The sequence below is a fragment of the Micrasema longulum genome, unplaced genomic scaffold, assembly GCF_059751315.1.
Source record: "Micrasema longulum isolate JH-2025_06_02 unplaced genomic scaffold, ASM5975131v1 h1tg001861l, whole genome shotgun sequence".
Lineage (NCBI taxonomy): Eukaryota > Metazoa > Arthropoda > Insecta > Trichoptera > Brachycentridae > Micrasema > Micrasema longulum.
In genome coordinates, this window is record NW_028279035.1 from 215,667 (window position 1) to 237,180 (window position 21,514).

Below are 21,514 nucleotides of genomic sequence, written 5' to 3' on the forward strand. Positions count from 1 at the left end.
AGGTCTACCTGTGTCAGAAATAAATTATAAATCCCTGATGACTGATTTAAATTTACCATTACTGTCAAGCAGGAGGACAATAAATGACCTCTTGTTTATTTATAAATTATTAAATAATAAAATAGATTGCCTCGAACTGTTAGCTTTGATAAAATTTCGTATTCCACATAGACCAACAAGACTTAATTTTTTGTTTCACAGTCATCATCATGGTACTAATTATTCATTGAATTGCCGATTATTCGCATGCAGTGACTTGCAAATCAATACAGTGATAATTTAGATTTATTTTATACCACGCCGCGGATGATCAAGTCCTGTGTTTTAAAAAAGAATTAACAATTTAAAATTAAAATAATTATTAGTTCTTTACTTTTGCTTTAACTCTTAACTATAGTGTGTATAATTATTTTTTACATTTATTATTGCTTAATATCAATATTTATATAAACCATAAAGTAAACTTTTTAACTTTTCTAGCAAAGCACTTTCTTTTATTTCTCCTTTTATTCCTCTTTTTTAAAAACTGCTATTTTTCTATTATTTACTTTTCTTTTATAAAGGTTAATATTCGTATTTGTTACAGATGTAATATTCCTTTTTTTATATATAAATACTGTTTACCATTGTATACTTTTCTCGATGTTTTTGTTCTTTTTTTAATATCATGTTATTTTTTGTTGTATTTTTTTTCAAGGGTTTTATTGTAATTTAGTAAAAGGTTCATGAAACTGTAAATAAATTAATAAATAATATAAGAAAAAATAAAAGTGAACAGAAATAATGACATATTTCTACGCGCAAAAGCATTGATTTCTTAATATTGCATAAGTTAAAGACAGGGTTCGAAAGATCAATATATTACCGATATATTATATCATGATGTATTATTGTATATAACCACTTACAGACTTTTCTATGTCTACTGGTTTCGAGACGTACCCGTCTCTTCGTCAAGACACCAACTTAACCAACATGCAAAACCCACTATACACCTTCACCATAGTTGTTACACAAAAATATAAAACCAATACGACATGCATTTTAATAAGCATATGCACTGATTAGGACAAACATGCACTGATTAAATTATGAAAATATTATTTTGTTTGAGAATTAATGAAAAAAGAAGAGGGCATGGAGAGAGGAGGTAAGCTTAATTGATTAATTGGATAACTATTACAGTGGAACATAATATAAAGGGCTATATTGGAAGTTTGTTTGATTTTTGATCAAAGGAACATAATTTTTAAAGCTTTCCTTATGTGAAATATTTCCATATTATTTACTTTTAATCCTTTATTAATAAAATACGACATTTATAACAATTTCCGATATTTATCGGATATTTTCAAAACCTTGTTATAATTTGAATTTAAATAATTTGAACAGTTGTAAAAATAACGCAGAGACATTTAAAAATAACTATCAAATTCATAAAGTAATAACAGTTCTTCAAAAGTGCTCACTGGCTATAAAAATTACACACCTTAATAGCATTCAGTCCAAAAATGGCCGCAGAATCCGATAAAATGAATGTTACAAAAAGTAGCAACGGTTTCAAGAAATTGAATTAACTTTATTTTATGTTCACATTACTATCGAAAACGATAACATTTTTAGAGCGTCTTTATATTTAATTTCAAGAACATTCTAGTTGGAAAAGACAATCGAAATTATAATGGAGTTTTTTTTTATTGCGATGTAAGCAGTAAAACAATTCATATTTTATTACAAACAACAAATAATCCAGCGCACGGTAAATGAATTTGATGTGTTCTGTTCCCGAACCTTTGTGGATTCGGAGTTTTTATTCCTAGGGATAAGTGCTATAAATGCTCGTCTGTAGTGATGAGCATAAGCGATTGATAAAAATAATATAACTGGTTATGAGAGCATTAGATTTATCTCTTTCTATAAAAAAAAGTAACCTCCAACTATAAATACCAAATTCAGTGAGCAGTTTTACAAGTTATTTACTGTGTACGCATTACATTGTTTCATATTCATTTTCAGAGTCGATATAAATGCAATGTGTGCCAAGACTTTCGTGCACACATTACATAACTATTTTTTAATATTTTTTATTTATTTATTAGTACCCTTTAATACATATTTATACGGGACAGAGACACAGTTTATAGTGACAAAATCAGGAAAGACTCATGCCTGTGAACTTGCACCGACTCGCTAGAAAATCTGTGTGAGTCGGGACATTCATAACCATGCACATATATACACATATATTTATTTATTTTATTTATTTTGTTCATTAACGCCCAAAAGGCATTTACAAAAAATAAAAATAAAATACATGCTAACATACTAAATAATAAACACAGAATATACAGAAAAAATATGTGAAATTAGTTGGAAAGAATATAATAAAAAGTTTTACAAAGTATATTATATGAACGAAAAATGCAGAGACATAAGCTTAAGAAATACATTCTGTAATGCAAACACAGTAAATAAAGTGTTACAGTAAGCAAGAAAGACAAATTTAAGTTAAATTAATAAACAAGCAAACATATATTATCACGAAAAATAAGAAATAAAAATATGCATTTATAAAATACGTATTTGACAATACTACAATGCAATTTGATATATTAGTAAAAAATAAAAAACAAGTATAAGGTAATAAAAATTAACAAGTAAGTATATACATATAATAATAACAATATATATACATATACGAGTATATTCGCATAAACATATTCATATTTTATTTTATACATACATATTTAGCTTATACATATCATTTATACTTTATAAATGATACAATTTATTACAAGTTTATTACATTTTACATTTATAAACATATATCGGTCGTTCACCAGTTATTTCGGAGTAATTGAAAATGAAAATGACTTAGACTCCTTTGTCACCTGATCCAGTACATTAAATTAAATAAAAGATATTAATAACTTTTAAAATATAAATTAAATACATGATTTTGAAAGAAACTTCAAAACAGAATTAGTCGAGAGTGATTGGGGACGCATGCATGTAAGATGATCGGCGTATTTATGAGTTTTAGTTTATTTTGCCATAACGGGTCTATTTATAATTATAAAAAGGAATACTTAAACGATATGTTTTTTTTCTTAAAATTTATTTATTTATTAACGGACATTGTCCATTTATACAATTAAGAAGGTTTTAATATTTCAATAAAAGTATAGTTAAAAACATAAAAACAGAAAAGAAGCATTGACAAACATAAGGGACATCGAGACGAGATCTGGGCTATTTATTTAGTGCTCGTTTAAATCGCTGGAAACTTAAATAAAAAAGTCTTGGGTTAACAATACGACAAAGACGGGCATTGGGGAATTAGGATCATAGTTTGTTCTATGCTGATTGATGAACAGTACTTCATTGTTTCTCAACCTACGAGTCGGAATACGGAATTTTACTTGTCTCAGTAATGAATGGTGTTAAGTAAATAACAGCATTTATCGATATTATTCCTGGCCGATTACCTATCGTTCCCACCCTTCCTTTGACCCATCCTTATGGTACCTACCTAATCTCAAGATAGAAGACATTCAAAATTAGAAGATTCGGTTTTAGAACAAAAACCAAACAACATTTTTGACTTGACATAAAATCGGATAAAAAGTGGTTGGAATCGTCGCGCGTCGTGGAAAATATTGTTATATTTTATAGTTCAAAGTATTTCTAATACCAAATGATCTTTTTTTATCGATAATTCTATAACTGGTAATATTTTATTATTTTATATAGTTTATATTTCTTAGACTTTCTAAATTAATCATGTTGTTTTTAATGCTCTGTATTACTTATGCTTACATGTATGTATATTTAATTGTATTTGTAACTAATATGTAAAAGGCACTAAGTGCCGTTTATTTCAATTAAATAAAATAAAAAAAATAGTTCATTTTGTCATCCAGCGCCAGAAATTGAAAAACATCCAGACCATATTAAATTCCTATCCTTTCTCAAATATTTCCCATTTTACAAAACTGAATGAAATTCGATTTTCATTTACAGTCCGCCTTTTCGTTAACAGACGGAACATCGATTATAACATTTAGTATGCTACAAATATTTATGGAATCAGTAGTTCTACATTTTTGTAGATAAGAAATATTTAATATTGACTCTATACGGCATAAGAATAATTACCTCTCTCTAGTCCAAGCATTCACGCTACTTTTCAAATCAAGCAAATGTCTGAACTTTAGAATATTCCGTCTTTTGGTTGTTGTACCACGATGTTACACCGCAAAGGAATTATTGACCAGTCTTTTAATAGGTTAACAGACTCGATATAATTAATCGGTTTTTTAAAACACAAAAAAATTCGATCTGTTTGATAATAACCAGTTATTTTATAACTACTTTTCCTGTTTCCAGTCCTCCGGCGTCCCTTCATTCCCCCTTCACCAATTACCAGTTTTCCTACCTATCTCCCCACTCTGTATTTGAACTAAAGTGTTCCCACACCATTGTTGCTAATGGGTTTTATTTTGTGGAATTAGAGAACATTCCTTTTTGGTCGTTGGGGTTGTAATCTATTTGTTTCGCTTTGGGTAGATTAATCGGTATGCTGAAATCCGATAAATGATTAGACCGTAAGAATATACCTGCTGAAAATCGAAATAATTTGTTGCTGAATTGTTTTCAGTCTATAAGAGAAAACGGCCGTCATGCTCTAGAGAAAATAATATTTAAATAGCATTTAAATTCTAAAAAAAAAAACGTAGAAGAAAAAAATCCGAATAAAATCATTACAATATTTATGTATCAAGAGTACAGGATATAAAGGATGTATGTCAAAAAATTAAGTTTTGAGAAATAACATTTTAAGTTGTCAAACGATGGAGGCAGCGTTGCCAACCTTCATAAAGATTAAGTCGATAGATTCAGAAAAAATAATCGGTAGATTTGTTACCAGATGAAACAGTTTCTCAAAAATTAATTAAACTGTTATTTGTGACGGGCCACGCTACCAAAAACTTTTCTTTAAGTAACCGTTTCACATTTTAAAAATTAACATTTACCCTAAAAACTGTTTTTTACGAAACAGTTTCGCATATCACAAATAATTAAAAAACAATGGTAAGCGGCGAGAGGAGAGGGTGGCTACTGTTAAATAATAAAAATAGCCAATTGATCAAGATGTTTGAAAATCGGTAGAAGTACCATAGAATTTGGTAGATCGGTAGATTCAATTGTCGCTTTTTTCCGCTATATAACTGACATCCACCATTTTTGCAGGGGTGCATACATATTTTTTTCTTATGTAATTATCTTGGAAAGTAGAGCCCTTATGTCAAACTTTAGAATATTCAGTCTTTTGCTTGTAATAACAGAATGTTACATCACCGCGCGCAAAATATTTATTTACCTCAGTCTTTTAAGAGTTAAACATAAATGTAGACCATATGAACTGCCGTCATTATTTGTTTAAAACATATAAAAATTATGTTTATCCTTAATTGTATTGTAATTATTATGTTATTATATTATTCATAATCATCATAATTCCCTTTTTCACACTCAATGGTGTATGGAGCACTGTATCGGTAATCCAAATGCTGCGTAGTTTGATCATCTGTTACACGAAGGTAAGATCATCAGTCCCACGCTATCGGCGCCAGTCAAGGAACAAAGTGCTAGACTTTGGAATGAGCTACCTCTTTATATGAAAAATGCACCTTCTCTAGCGACTTTCAAGAAACGACTGAAACATTACCATATATCCTCAGAATCCCGAACTCCTTGTATTTAATTGTATTTTTAAATATATATTTCTATAACTTTTCTTTCTTTGCTTCTTCTTTCTCTCTTCTTTCAAACTGATTATCTGATTTCACATTCCTCATCCTTTTATATGTACTTTTATTAAAGTTAATATGTGGAAACCTTATGACCCCATTAAAAATCAGCTGTTATTTTTTATTCTGTAGGTTTCTTTTTATGTATGTATCTTTTGATATATATTTTGGTTTTTTAGTTAAAATTATTGACCAGTCTGTTTTTTGGTTAGCTGAAAGATATTGTTTTTAGCAATAAGTCCACCAAAACACTATTTATTTGTACTTAAAGTTTAAAATAAATGTACGAAAAAAAAGTGCAGTTCAAAAACAAAATTTCACGTCTACCTTCCAAAGAATCGAACCCAAGAATGATAGCCGGATACGTTAATCACTACATAACGTGGCGGATTTATATTCACTAAATTTCCTTATTCAGTATTTTTACCTGGTCCTAGCACAAATTACATTTAACACTAGTCAAGTGTAACGGCTCTATTTTACCAAGAAATAAATGTTCTCTAAGTTCTCATTCTTTCACACAAAGGATATATTTATAACGTTAAAAAAAGAAATGAGGTCTTAGAGGTTTATTGTGAAATTCGTATTTTTGAATGAAATATTTGCGTTAATATTCTTTAATAATATGGGGTTTGAACCGTCAGTAGGGTCGCAGTGAGTCACATCTTGCTGGAGGGTGTGATTCTATTAAATGCTGCAAATGCCCAGTTGCATTCCACCGGCAACACTACTGACTAGTCCAACTCGTTAGCGTCCACGTCGCGAACTCTGGACAATGGGATCACATTCTTACTGGTGTGATCACAGCAGATAACGAGAGGATGAAAGGCGAGTTTCTGGCGCCTCCAAACCAGAACCAATCAGCTAAGGGAAGGTAACCCCGACAGAAAAATCCACCAGAGAAGGCAACGGGAAACCACTCTGGTCATGTTTTTCCAGGAATTACTATGGCGAGTACATCCAACAAGCCATTGTCCTAGCCTCGGAGTAGCGCAGAACCGAGATGCTTTCGCTGTAGTGATTGCCAACGTCGGGGAAAACTGATAAGATACCCACTGCAAGAAAAAGAAGAATATGCATGCTTTCACTTTCCATTATATTGCATCCCAACTCAATACAGGGCTCTTGGCCTCATAAAGTTAGGGATGCGTTATTATTTTTTTTGTAATATGTGTATTTTATAATAAAAATATTATTATAAACCAACAATATGTTCATATATGGCTGATTTTCTCAAATTTAACGGTTTGGGTAGGTAGGAAGAAATTGCCTTAAGGCAATATGCCCGTCCTTATTGATATATGTATATGTAAACAGTATATGTAGGTATATGAAGCGTTCAATTAAATATTTGTATGCATAAATAAATAAAGAAAATACATATTAAATTTTGAGGGGGCATTTTTAACGAGCTGAAAATAACTCACAATGTGAAAATGAGAATCATGCTGTAAACGTATATATTTCCTCAACTTTTCTAGTCGTGGAATCCGGCCGTTGTCTATAAACATATGGATAATCTTAAAATATTGTTTATAAAACTGACTGGTATAAGACGAATTACAAAAAAGGAAATAAGTATTGTTAGTAACAATGCAGTGCCCTATGCATCACAGGGTGCAGACAAATCCAGCCAAATAAAGGTTTCTACTATTTTTCTTGACAAGAATCAACGGATGGAAAAAGTTGGGAAAATGTGGAAATTAAATCATCGGCAGAGTGGTGAATGTTTGTGAAACGTCATAAGCTAAGACATTTATATTTTCTTCTCAAAAATGTTTTCCCTTTCCGTTGTAATAAATGTCAATCTTGATAACTCTTTTAGGGGTAGAATCCAACCATTGTCTACAAGCATTTGGATATACTCAAAGTATTATATTCATAATGACGTATTTTTTAAACGAGTAACAGATAGACACCAGTTACTTGGAGATTTCGGATTTAGAATTTTGATTTTGAAATTCATTAAAAAATCAGCAATATTTTGAGTATGTCCTAATTCTTTCAGACAGAGCTGGATACTACTTCCTAGGGAGTTAAAAAATTGAAATTTATTGCAACAGAGCGGAAGCAGTTGAGGAAATGTGGATGTTCCACACATGCAGAAAGGTGAATGTTACACAGTGTGTAAAGTTGCCAGTTAAACCAGCAAAAAACTGGTCAGAAGCTCTGTAAAAATGCCCAGACTTCCATATTCCCTAAAAAATGTTAACCCTCTCGGTTGAAATAATTTTCAATAAAAACGAATTTCAAGTAAATGCCTAGATATCGCTTATTCTTTTCAAAAATGTTCTCCATCCCTGTTGTAACACATTAATCTAATTAACTTCCTAGAGGGTGGAATCCAGTCTTTGTCTGCAAACATTTGGATGAATTCAAAATATTGTTACCTGTTTACTGCTTACTTTTACGGAAAAAACAGCCAATGTTTTACAAGGCGGCGTATTACTATAGAGGACCGTCATTAATAATCCGCCAAAATTAAGATTTTCGCATGCTTAAATAAAATTATTTATAAGGGAATTCCCAATCTTCACCACCCCGGTATTTTGCAACCCTCGATGTGAGAGATTTGAATTTGAAACAAGGGGTATTCCACTAGTCAACAAAATACTCCCAGAGTTGATGTGATATTTTAACGAGTTTGTAACTGCATTTGGCCAATAAAATCCGCAAACAAACAATAATTTGTGTGAACAAAATCGTTCTGTTTCGAACGTTTTTTTTACCAATTATGGAAAATTTCATACTCATAAAATCCAGAATAAGTCAAAAGTCGTAAAAACAAACTTTTCGGGAAATCGTAAAAGAGATAATATCATTAATAAAATCCATACTAATAATATAAATGCAAAAGCGTGTTTGTTTGATTTGTGTTTCCGTCACGACGTATTTTTTTGCGAAGGGATAGCCGGATAGATGACAAGTGAAATAGACCACTTTTCGAAAAAAATATCACTCTCGGGAAAGTAGTTAGTGGAAAAATTAATTCTTCTTTCGCGTCGCAACGGAACCACTGGTTGACGTAATTTTTACATAGGAATAGCCGAAGAACTGTAGCGGTACTTTTTGTGTAAAAAATCAATTATAATATGGAATATCGACTTTTTCGAATATTTTGTCGTGTGGAATGGCGTGTTTAAATAAAACTTACATATTTATGAGGAGTTTATTATCAACTTAATTGACTATAACAAATGAAAAATACAAAAATATAGATGCCGAAAATAATGGCTAAACCTAACCGCGATATATGTGAATTTATAGTATTGAAAGTCGTTAACGATTTCATGTTGAAACAACAGAATCAGCGCCGGGCGAAGAGAGTCTAAATTTAGTTTTTCGGTTGGTGGTGACGTGTTGCGTTGCTGCGTTGGCAGCCTGGCACCTGGTGTTGAAAGTGCCCAAAGAGCTAACACGTGTTAGAAGCTACTTTTCATCACGAAAAAAACATGTCACTCCGTCGGGAAAATTCTAAGTGGAAAAATGAATTAATATTAAAACAGAATAACGACGCTACGGTGACACTGAATAAAGGATCGTCATATTTTAACAGTAGTTGGAGTGCCGGCAATCAATACAGACATTTTCTTTAAAAAGATACGTTATCGTTCAGTCAATAATATTTTTATTGTTGAACGACAAAATGAATTGATTAATTAATTTGTTTCTAATATCACGCGAGCGAAGCCGCGGGTAAAACCTAATACCCAATAAAGCAAAAATAATACAATTTTGTAATTATTAACATATTTTATAATGGTCAGGTACTTTGCAATCAATTAGATTTAAAAAAAAATAATGTTAGTAAATATTTGTATTGAACTACTTACCGGCTTTTTATGTCTACCGGTTTCGAGACGCACCAGTCTCTTCGTCAGGATACTCACTACACCAATATGCATACACTAAAATACACTTTCACCTTTACTATCACTGTAGTATACAAAGTATTTACAAAAAATACGCAAATTACACGCAGAGTTAAAGGGAAGGCAAACACCACCATGTCCGAACATGCACCAACATTAAGTTGATAAAATTCAGCGATGTGTTTATAGGGGAGGAAATTAGGGAGAGGCGGCGCCAAGGGGTTGAACGTTACACGATTGGTTAATTTTTTAATAAAAAAATGGGATATATTTAAAGAAAAAATGATTATTTATTACGAGTGCGTCTCGAAACCGGTAAACATTTAAAGTCAGTAAGTGGTTAAATACAAATATATATTAACTTTGATCAAAATGTTTGACCATAAAGTTAATGCATTGAACATAAATAGGATTTATTTTTATTCGCATGGCAATGATTACAAACGCCTAGCGACAGAATCTAAAAGCTTAAAGCTGACCGGCGGCAGCGGCTTCCTAGCCCTGTCAAAAAAAACTCGGGAGGGAGGAAGTCACAACAGCACGTGGATAAACTCAAATCTATGAGATTTAATTCCAAACCAACCCATAGAGTGTCGAAATTCGACGTACATCCTAGTTATTTTATTTTCCTGTGTCTCGGGTGCTTCAAGATTGTTTTTCTTACATTTTTGTGTGATTTTTTTGTTCAAACAGGCCCTACATTCATATCCACGTGATCACTTAATCAAAAACCTTTTATCTCTTATTTATTGTATTGTATTATTGTATTTATTTATATTCTTAAGTTAAGCAAGATGCCCGGAGGCAATCATTGCTCTATGATGGACCAATTCCAACCTCAAAATCTTCAACAATCTTCAAATGGTGTCAAATATTCCCCAAGAAGTGACATGTCTAATATTTTGGACAAAATTTACATTACCCAACTCCGCTCAAGATTCTAGATGTTTAGAAGGCAATCCATTTGGTTACTTAGAAAACGTGAAAGAAGAAAAGAAAAACTCGAATTATATACTGCAACGAATGTAATTATTTTATTAATATTAATAGTTAAATTCATTAAAATACCTTATACCTACATTATGGGAACGTTGAGTGAAAATTTTAATTCTGGTTTTGTAGAAATATTTATTTGCGCATTGTTATTTTATAATTTTTTTTTTTTTTGGCAAATTTGAAATATTTAATAAACCCCTAGAACCTTTATTGATTAGAGCGATTTTAAGCTGCGAACGCCCTGTTGCATTTTTTTTTTTAAATATGTGAGTTGCAATATTATTTTACCTTGCTTGTAATGTACAAGGTTTTTTTGGTTTACTTAAATTCAATAAAATTCTGATCTATTATCGCCCAGTTGCATTCCACCGGCAACACTACTGACCAGTCAAACTCGTTAGCTTCTATGTCACGAACCCTGGGTAATGGGATCATACTCATGAAGGTGTGATAACAGAAGATAACGGAAGGATTAAAAGCGAGTTTCTGGTGCCTCTAAACCAGAGCCAACCAGCTAAGGGAAGGTAACCCTGACAGAAAAATCCACTAGAGAAGGCAACGAGAAACCGCTCTGGTCATCTTTTCCCAGGAATTACTATGGCGAGTACATCCAATGAGCAGTTGTCCTGGCTGCGGAATATAAAAGTAGCGCAGGACCAAGATGCTATCGCTGTAGTGATAGCCAACGTCGGGGGGACCTGACGAGGCACTGCAAGAAGAGAGAATTTCTTGGTGAAATTTTTTCTTTGATTTATTGTAGTATATAAAACATAAATCCATTTTAATATTAATGTACGAGTATAAGGTAATTATTTTTGCAGGTAACAGGTTAATTTATATTTATATATTTTTATAATACATCCTGATGTTTTTATTGGCAAATTCATGTATGATTTTTTATCTTGTCTCAACAATATTTATTACGCAATTTTAAAATATTAAACTAAACTTTAAAAATATATTTTTAATAAACTGTTATTCACAATATCTGAGTTTCGTTTCATTATTTCTGAACTTGTCGTGCATTTCACTTACAAACTTAACATTGAAGTCTTTACTTTATGCTTTGAAAATTAAAAATTGCTTAATTTATATTTGGTTATGTGCATAATCCTATGCGAGTTCCTTTTTTCTGGGGAGTCTTATTGTTCTTGACTGAACTAGACCGTTCTATAGTCTTTTTTTATCTTACCTTCCAGCCTCACTTAAGCTAGGGTTTCCTAGGACAGCGGTGCCCGCATCTTAACGGCCGTAGTGAACGGTGATGCGGTGGACAGCCGTCGTAACGGTGCCTAGAGAGTGGTTTCCTAGGAAAACGGTGTTATCAACACCATTTAACACCGTTTCTCTAGGAAACCCCTCTCTAGTCGACGTTACGACGGCTGTCCACCGCATCACCGTTCACTACGGCCGTTAAGATACGGGCACCGCTGACCTAGGAAACCCTAGCTTTACCTCAATATTATATCTTATAATCCGCTAGCAGACAACTCTGAAATTGACTTTGATATCTATATTTTATGTTTGGAAGTGACGATTTTCTAGATGATAACTTCCCACGAGCGTGTCGGTCTTTCACCATCACTTTACGCGTTACATGATATAATGATCTATTTGTCACCTAATGTAATTATACAATTAAAGAATGTGGAATTGTATCGACGAATACTCGTATAACGTCCCGTCCCACCGGCCCCATACCCCATGCCCCATTCTATCAACACTCCAATCAGGAGACGCCCTCGCGCTCAGACGCGCTGCAGAGGATTTTGTCGATATTGTCAGGAAAACTGTTGCAAATTTGGATTCGGGATAAATTATGCCGACTGCCCAACGGAAAATGCACAATGCAAAATGAAAACAGATAAAGAACAACACCGAGAGGATATGAGATTCAACAATATTTACAATTTGTATTTTTTTTTAAGTATTGTTTGTTGAATGACGAACTTTAGTCCTACGGGAAATTGGATACAAAAATGTTTCCTTGCGCGCGGTAAAAATTAGAGTATAAAATTGTACGGCAAAGTTTCTTGAAAATGTACGGAAAAAATTCTAAAAAATATTTTAATAAAAACGCACTACTTGGAACGTCGTCACTCAATGATATGAAAGCTGTGAAGGATTTCCGGTTTGCCTAACGTAAACAAACCGATCGGAAGAACTGACAGAGAAGAATCTTTGACATCACACGCCGAGTTATTTCAGAAATACAAAACTTTAAAAAAATTATAGCGCTGATAATACGATATAATTTTATTTTTTTTGGCTTAGTTTAATAGTCTTTTAACAAATAACATTTAAAAAAAGACACTGAACTTTCTCATTAGGGGTATTAGAAGCAAACTTAGGAGTTACTGAGATATTTGCGAACATTTTTGGGAGAAGAATTGTGAGATTTCTAATTATGCTTTACTGACTCAAAAGATGCTAAATTCGCAGTGTCAAGTAGTAGTAATGTTTAATAAATATGGTTACCAAAAATTAAAAACATTTAGTTTTTTCTCTTTTGCCTTTGCAATTTAATTATCTTAAAACTGTAACTTTTCAAAAAAGAGATTAACTCTTGTATTTGGAGAGTCTTTGAATATTAAAAACGCAAAGTAAGTGGTTCAAAGCACAACATGTATTTTAAATGAACATGATTTATTTCTTGTCCAGACGGATAAAAGAAACTCTTCTGTTTGTGAAATAGAACTATAATCATTAATGTTTTCGACTCGATGGCTAACATCGAGTAAAAATCCTGAAAATAAAAAAATAAAAAATGCGGTCCACCCCGTAGTAAACTGGTTGACGCGTTCGGCTACTTAGCTTGAGATTCAAAGTTCAGTTCCCTGGAAGGTCGACACCAATATTGGTTAAAAAAGTGGTTTTATACCGTAATATTTTGATATGATTATTAATAATATTTAGAAACATAAAAAAAATCAAAACAAATAAAGATAAAACGAAATAACAAAAAAAGGGAATCAAGGCAATATGTTATAGTAATAAAAACTAAAGCATAAACGAAACCGTTACATTTTTTACGGAAATCCTTCTAACTACCAATTATGCCAATGTATCTTTTTAATTATTTTTAATGGAAGTTGTCGGAAATTGTCAATCATGAAAATTCGTAAAAGTTAAGTACTTTTCATGTTATGTTTTTTTGTTCTTAAAAAGGTTTAGATAATTTTTAAAAATGTTTAGATAAGGCATCAATTTTTTTCTTAGGGGAATATACCAGAACCGTTAGGCTTGGTAAAATGAGAAGTCCCGTGCCATCTACCGGTGATAAGTTTAATTAGTTGCCTCTGGGACCTTCCCAAGTTGCTCACGAACAGGCTGAGATTTTAATTAGGAACCCTTTTTCGACTCCTCAGAAGAGAAAGGCTTTCACGAATATTTCCGGAATTATAAACAAAGTCGTATAACGCCATCTTGGCGCCTTGAACTTGCGATTTTATCAAAATACAAAGAGAATGGATTGGGAATACAATGTATAAACAATATTGCTTCTTGTCAGAGAACTATGAAAATGAAACGTTAATGTTGAGCTTTAAAGAATGTTTCAGTTTTTAGCTTTTCTATAAACTCTTAATATAACATTGGAGCTTTTAAATTTTTGTTTTCAGACGTTTTTATTTAGTAAAACTCAATTTGAGATGCGATTGGAAATAAATAAAGTAGTTGCACATTTTTTAGTACACTAACATCATAGTATTTATCAGTGTTATTAATTTTACTTCTGATTTTCGTCGTAACTCGAACTTTATGCCATGCGTTTTATAACATTTGAGATAAAATCAACTGGGTTTCAATTGACTTCAGTCGCGAGTGCGTGGTTGAATATTGTCACTCTTCAATTTACTTGTAAACTGCGTACAAATGAGTCACGCATAAGGCCCCTAGTCTTGAAGCAGATATACTCAATCCACCGTTATAAACCGTAGAGTATTTAGTACTTTTAAGTCAAAATATCAGAGAAATACAAGTAGGGTTGGGTGAAGAGAAAAATGGTGCCGGTAAAAAGTGTCATCTGGTGTATTTTGGTCTATGTGCACTTTCAAAGTGTATATTGTATTTTTATTCGAATGAATTATTTTGTTCTATTTAAGCCAGTTCTACTTTAAAGACTTTAAATTAAGACAGTTTATAATTTTTAAAATGGGGTGAAAAGTGGCATTTGGAACTTTTTACAACTAAATAAAATTTTAAAGAAGTGAAACCCTTACCAAAAGCTGTCTGCAAAAATAAAAACAAGAGGAAGAAAGCATCGCCAAACTACAATTTTGACCAATATTCCCGAAAAATCAGCCCTCCAACAAAAACAATAAAAGAATAAACGGTTTTGGAAACTAGAAGAATAGAAGTCCGCTGATGAAGAAAAAGAAGTATCCAAATTCAAATGCTTTCTAGTTCCTTCAGCGCAGGAGATGAAGAATACGTTTGCATATCATGATGCGAGTCTTATTCGAGAGTTTGCCGGAAAAAAATAGTTGGTCCAGTGTGCTTTATGTAAACAGTGGGCCCACGAGTAATGTATTGTGAGGAGATCTTCATAAATATAATTGTATTTTACCATTTGTTTTTTAATATTTATTAGATGAAATATGTGTTTTTGTTGTTTATGCGGGTTGTTTACTAATTTTAATGTATTGGGACATCCCGCACCCCGATTTCCTCAAGAAAAATGGCAATATTTTCATTTACATCAGATTTTTTTAAAATTCATTTAAATAAAAACTAAGCTGTAATAATATAATAACAGGTTTGCAAATTCAAATATTATATAATCCACCGTTAAATGTGTTTTTTTAATCCACACCCAAAATTAAGAAAGTTAAAATATATTTTAATTTTACATTGTGTTTAAAATTTAAGAGTAAAAATTTTTTACTTGTTAAACTCATGATATTGCCTACTGGCAAAAATGTAACGACAGAGAATAGCTCATTTTTCATGAGCATTAAAAGACTAAAGGAAACTTAAAAGAATTTATATTATTAGTACCTAACAATGATTAATCTTCAGTGATTTTAATTATAAAGCCCATAAAATTCACACTCGTAAATCGTTTATTTTAAACATTATCTTTGTTTCAAGTTTTCAAGGAATAATTGACGTTACATAATTTTCCTTCTTTAGACTTGGTAGGAAAAAAACTAACGGGACACTTTTGAAATACCGTTCTGTATAAACCATATTAATTACATAAATGTATATCGCACCTCCAGAAGTCGATTTGGTATGTCTATATCGACTGTTTTGCAGAAGAGCAAAAACGAACATTTAAAAATTTATCAATGCTCGTAACTAAATGTCAAAAATCACTCGTATAATGCACAGTAATTTTTGTGGTATTTACTAACTAGAATTTGAAAATATGTGAAGAACACAGTAGCATCATATTTATTGCAGTGTTTTTCTCGATATTATACTCAATTAATGTCAAAGAATACTGAAGTTTGTGGTATATTTTGTTCGAAAAAAATCGTAGAGATACGCGAGTGTTCTATTGAAAAAAATGCAGTTAAACTGCATTCATAACTCAAAACAGCCAAATTCAGTCAAACGATAGTGTACTTCTGAGCGTGCGGTATATTTATTTATTTTTGTGAATACGTATGTATTCTTTGGTACAATAATATACTGTCCTGCTAATTCTGAAACTTGTAACTGAAAAAATAATCGTTTTTGTTATATATATTTAGAAGGCCTCACATATTTACTAAGCCAACAAGTCATTTCTGCTTCTCAAATATGAGATATTCTCTCGTAAAAAAAATAATTAATCAATAATAAATAAAATAAACAAAATAATTAAATAAATATAGCGAAAAAGTAAATTAAATCGTAATTAAAGGAAAAATTGATGGGTGAAACAATTTTTTTTGTGTGAAGATATGTGTATTGAGGGGTACTAGACCCGTGGGTACAAACTGATATACTTACATCTAAACTTGATGGTGGGGGGATCGGTAGTGTATCTTCGTAATCGGTTAGGAGAATTTTATCTTCAACTATGACGTCATACTGGAGCTGTCACTTTAGTGCGTAGATATGTGTACCGTGACGTACGCTTTCCCTTGTTTCATATCGATGTACCAACCCAAAACTTGAAGGTCAGTAGTGTATATTCGTAATCGCTCGAGAGAATTATTTTATTTTTAACCATACCAACATGGTGAAGGTATGACGTCCTTATCTTACCATCATAATTGAGGCTCTGGTAATCTTCTCTACGGCGCGGCGTCTATTTTTGTCCGCTAGGATACAATAATAATGCTGATTCCTTACGTAATTATTTGGATTCCTTAAGGTCAAATGACAGCTGGCCTGTGACTTAGTATGATTAAATTCGTGAATTTTCTATAAATGTTTTCATTATAACTGTTTTTTTTTTTATTTTACAAAATAAATTTCGGCAACCGGTAATTATTTCCTAAACTCATAAAAAGACATATTTTGAGACCTTATGTTTTTTAAACTAACATGCAATAACTTTTAAACTACAGGAAGAAAACAATACAAAAATTTAAAAAAAAAATATCCTTATACTAAATAATGTTTATGAACTAAAGCATGAAAACATGTTATTTGTATTTTAAATGCAAGCTATAAACATATGAGGGTATTAAAACAGAGTAAGAAATTTCCACCAAAACCGGAAAAATTAGTTATTAATGCCAAAATAAACTATACATAAAAACCTACTTACATAAATAATATCGTATTTCAAAACCGTCTCTAAATCTTGAATAAACAGTTTTAAGTTTTTAATTATTTGATACCGCAAACTGAGCATTCTCCATTGAGTTGGTGAAGTATAATTAGAAATCTCACAAAAGGGTAAATATCACAAACTTCAATATAAAATATACGAAATTGATTAAGAATAATTAATTGTCTTTTAAAAATCAATATGGATATTGTAGAGAAATGTTTTATATATATAAATGTAAAAAAGAAATTCAATAAAAATATTTAAGTAGAAAAACGCGACGTGTTTGACCTTGGTTGTTGTGACGTCAAGATTCATGAAATTGTTCTACATTAATTTAAATGGCAAGAACAAATAAACACGAATCGTGACATATCAGGGGCGAGGCCAATGGAATCACCGTTTTTGTGGGAATTGAAAATTACAAAATTAAAAGTATACTTCGAATACCCTCATATAATATTCAACATACTAAATTGCTGGAACAAATAGAAAATATTTATATGTCCGAATTTACTTATTTATTTAAATCTATTTTCTGTGTCCGGGAGGATGAAGAATACACTTCTGAGCGTAAATAAAACCGGAACCCTGAAAAAGTGTTTTTGACTCGCTGGCAACTCACAAATAAAGGTCCTAATAAAGTAATTCGAGTGGAAATAAGTCTGCCACGTTGTGAAGTGGTTGGCGCGATCGCCTATCATTTTTGATCTCCTGGGTTTAGTTCCCGGCAGGGTGGACGTGAAATATTGATTTTAAAGGTTTTATTGCAATCTTTCATTGATCCTGCACTGACACATGAAACGCAAGACTGATCACCTTACCTTTACTTAATAGATTATCAAAACACGCCACACTTGTTTTAACCCCTTTCTTGGTAATACATTATATAATTAAAATAATATGATTTCAAATTTTCTCATGAACTAAAACAGCAGTAAAACTGCATTTAGATAAAACTGCTGAACCATATTTTTTACTATCAACTGCATTAATTATTACAATTCGTAATATATATGAATTAAAACAAAAACAGTAAAAAAAAATTGGGATTCTGATTCAACTATCAAATATGCAAAAAAAATAAAAAAATCTACCAACATAAGGGTTAACAATGCAGTGCCCTACGCAACACTGGGCGTGAGAATGCAATTAGTGAAGCAAACATTAGTCAAGAGCTTACTTCTTCCACTCCTTGACTATGCGGGTGTATGTTATCCAGATGCTAACTCTAAATAACTTGATAATTTGGAACGATTCGACCACATAACCGAATATCGCACACAACTACACTGGCTCAGTATCAGGCATAGAAGAAACATTTACATTCTATCACTTCTTCACAATATTTTAAATAATCCCATTTCGCCTGTTTATCTGAGAGCTCTTCCAACCTCTATCACAATACAAACTATCTCTTCGTTCTAGTAACGAGAGAACCCCTTTAATATACTTTCATCGCTCTAATTTTCTTGCCTCCCCTTTCAAGTAGTAGCTGCTTGAATGTGGAATAATCTACCCACTAATATTAGAGACGCCCCTTCTTTATTTACATTTAAGCTATGATTGAAATGTCACTATCTAAATATTTTAGTTGTTCCATTATTTTTCTTCTTTCCTTCACATCCCCTGTGCTCTCTTCATAGTAAAGTGTTATTTTTTTATATTTTTTAATTTGTTAATCTTTGTTTCTAATTTTGTATAAATCGTAAAATTTAATATGTCCATGAACTTCTAATTTTTTCAAACTGAAGGTTTGGGTAGGTAGAAAGAAATTGCCTTAAGTTAATATACCCGCCCTTTTATGTTTATAAATTGTAAATGTATATTAAGTGTCAAATAAATAAACAAGAAGGTAGTGATGATAATGTTGATTTATAAACACAGTTTAACTTCACAAACATCAACAGATAAGGAATATGGATGTTCAAATATAGGCAGAATGGTGAATGTTACACAGTGTGTAAAGTGGCCACTTAAACCAGCCATTTACAGGTCATAAGCCCTGTAGATGCCTAGACTTCCATATTACCTTCTCGTTAATGTTCTTCATCTCTGTTGTAATATATTAATATAAACAGCTCCCCAGGGAGTTGAATCCAGTCCTTGTCTACAAAAATTTGGACAAACTCAAAATATTGTTGATAAATTACCTGGTCCATGAAGAAGTATAAAAATTGAAAAAATAATATTTTCAGGCGTTGCCTAGTATGTAGGTGAAATAATTCAATTAGATGAATCTCACCCGCATAAATAAAGGTTTCAGCTCTTTAACTTCACAAACATCAACAGATGAAAGAATTGAAGGAATATGGATGTTCAAATATTGGCAGAATGGTGAATGTTACACAGTGTGTAAAGTGGCTACTTAAACCAGCCATTGACAGGTCATAAGCCCTGTAGATGCCTAGACTTCCATATTACCTTCTCTTAAATGTTCTTCATCTCTGTTGTAGTATATTAATATAAACAGCTCCCCAGGGAGTTGAATCCAGTCCTTGTCTACAAAAATTTGGACAAACTCAAAATATTGTTAAACACAGTTTATTAGCTGGATTATTTTGTATTAAAAGATTTAAATCGTATCTAAAGGTAACGCAAATTTACTTGTAATATGTACGCAAATACATTATTAAATATTTACGTAAAAGCATCTTCCGAACACAAGAGAGATTCGAAAATGAATAAAAGAGAGGTATCGTATCATGAGAAACATTGAATTTTTAACGGAGTGTGTAGAGAATAATAAAAAAATATGTACGTATATAATCTCACATGATCCCCTTGGGGACAAGTCAAGTGAACATATTTATTATAATTTATTTACTAATTTTGTTCACATAAACGTCTGGAGGGTTTTTACAAATAAGCAACGTATGGAAAAAGACAAAAAGTAAAGGAATAAGAAAAAGCATTTAATAGAAGAAGATGGGCAAAAAATTTGACATTGGCTTTCTTTTATATTGCAATATTTTATTTTATTTTATTAACATAAGTGGTAAAATTGCCTTTTACAAAACATATAATATAAACATATAAGATCTATTCGCTGAGTTAAAGATATTGGATGTATGACAATTGTTTGTGAGGTGCCTACAACTTAAATTTGTTGATAAATTAAGTGAGGTCAAAAGAACCCAACAAAATATAAACACTCGTTCAGCAACACAAATTAACTGTGTTGTCCCATTTGTATCAACCGCCTTTGGTAAAAAGCAATGCAATGTAATTGCTCCAAAAATATTTAATGATTTATTGCCAAATATAAAGGACTCAAAATGTAAAACAAATTTTAAAATAAAAATAGCTGCACATATAAATAGTGTAGCGAGAGATTTTTTTGAAAAATATATGTAAATCAATAAACGTACCGTAAAACCGGTATACTTAAACCCTACGGGGTGTTACTTTGGCCCAAATCAGATTTTTTTTATTTAACTTTCTGCCCTGCGGTGTGAGCGTAATTTATGCTCGTATTTCCTACTTATATCGATAGATGGGAGTCCTGTACTCGTTCTGGAATGATTTCTGATTGGTTGGTAGAATGACAGTTTGTGACGAGTTTTAACAAGTTGTGGGTAAATTTTAGCCGTTGAAGAGCTAGTGCAAACTTCAATACGGAACTCCATTTTTTGGTAAGTTTACGCTGTATTAATTATTTATTTGTATCAAGTAAGTAATTGTAAATACGCGATAGCAAAGAACAGGGCAATATCTTTAATATTTTTATCTAAAAACTGAGAAACAAAAAGTCAGTATACTAAAACCCAAAAAATGGGTTACTTTGCTCCTAGGGCCAAACTGACCTTTTCGTTTAGCTTTTGAACTAAATTTTAATACTAACTGCTGTTTACATCACAGTTACACTATGCCTACTGTAAACCGACAAAAGCCTGGGTCCCGACGCTATAAAGACTACATAGATGCCTAATTACAGGAATGTTTACAGGTCATAAGAAATAAACAGCTTACACAACGGGCTGCTCATACAAAGTACGGAATATCACGAAGCACTCTTAAAAATAAGTTGAAAAACTTGAGGATGAGCAATCTTGGGCGCCCAACAGTATTTTCATCATCCGAAGAGGAGTCTTTTGTGGCTCATATAACCGCGCTCTCGGAGT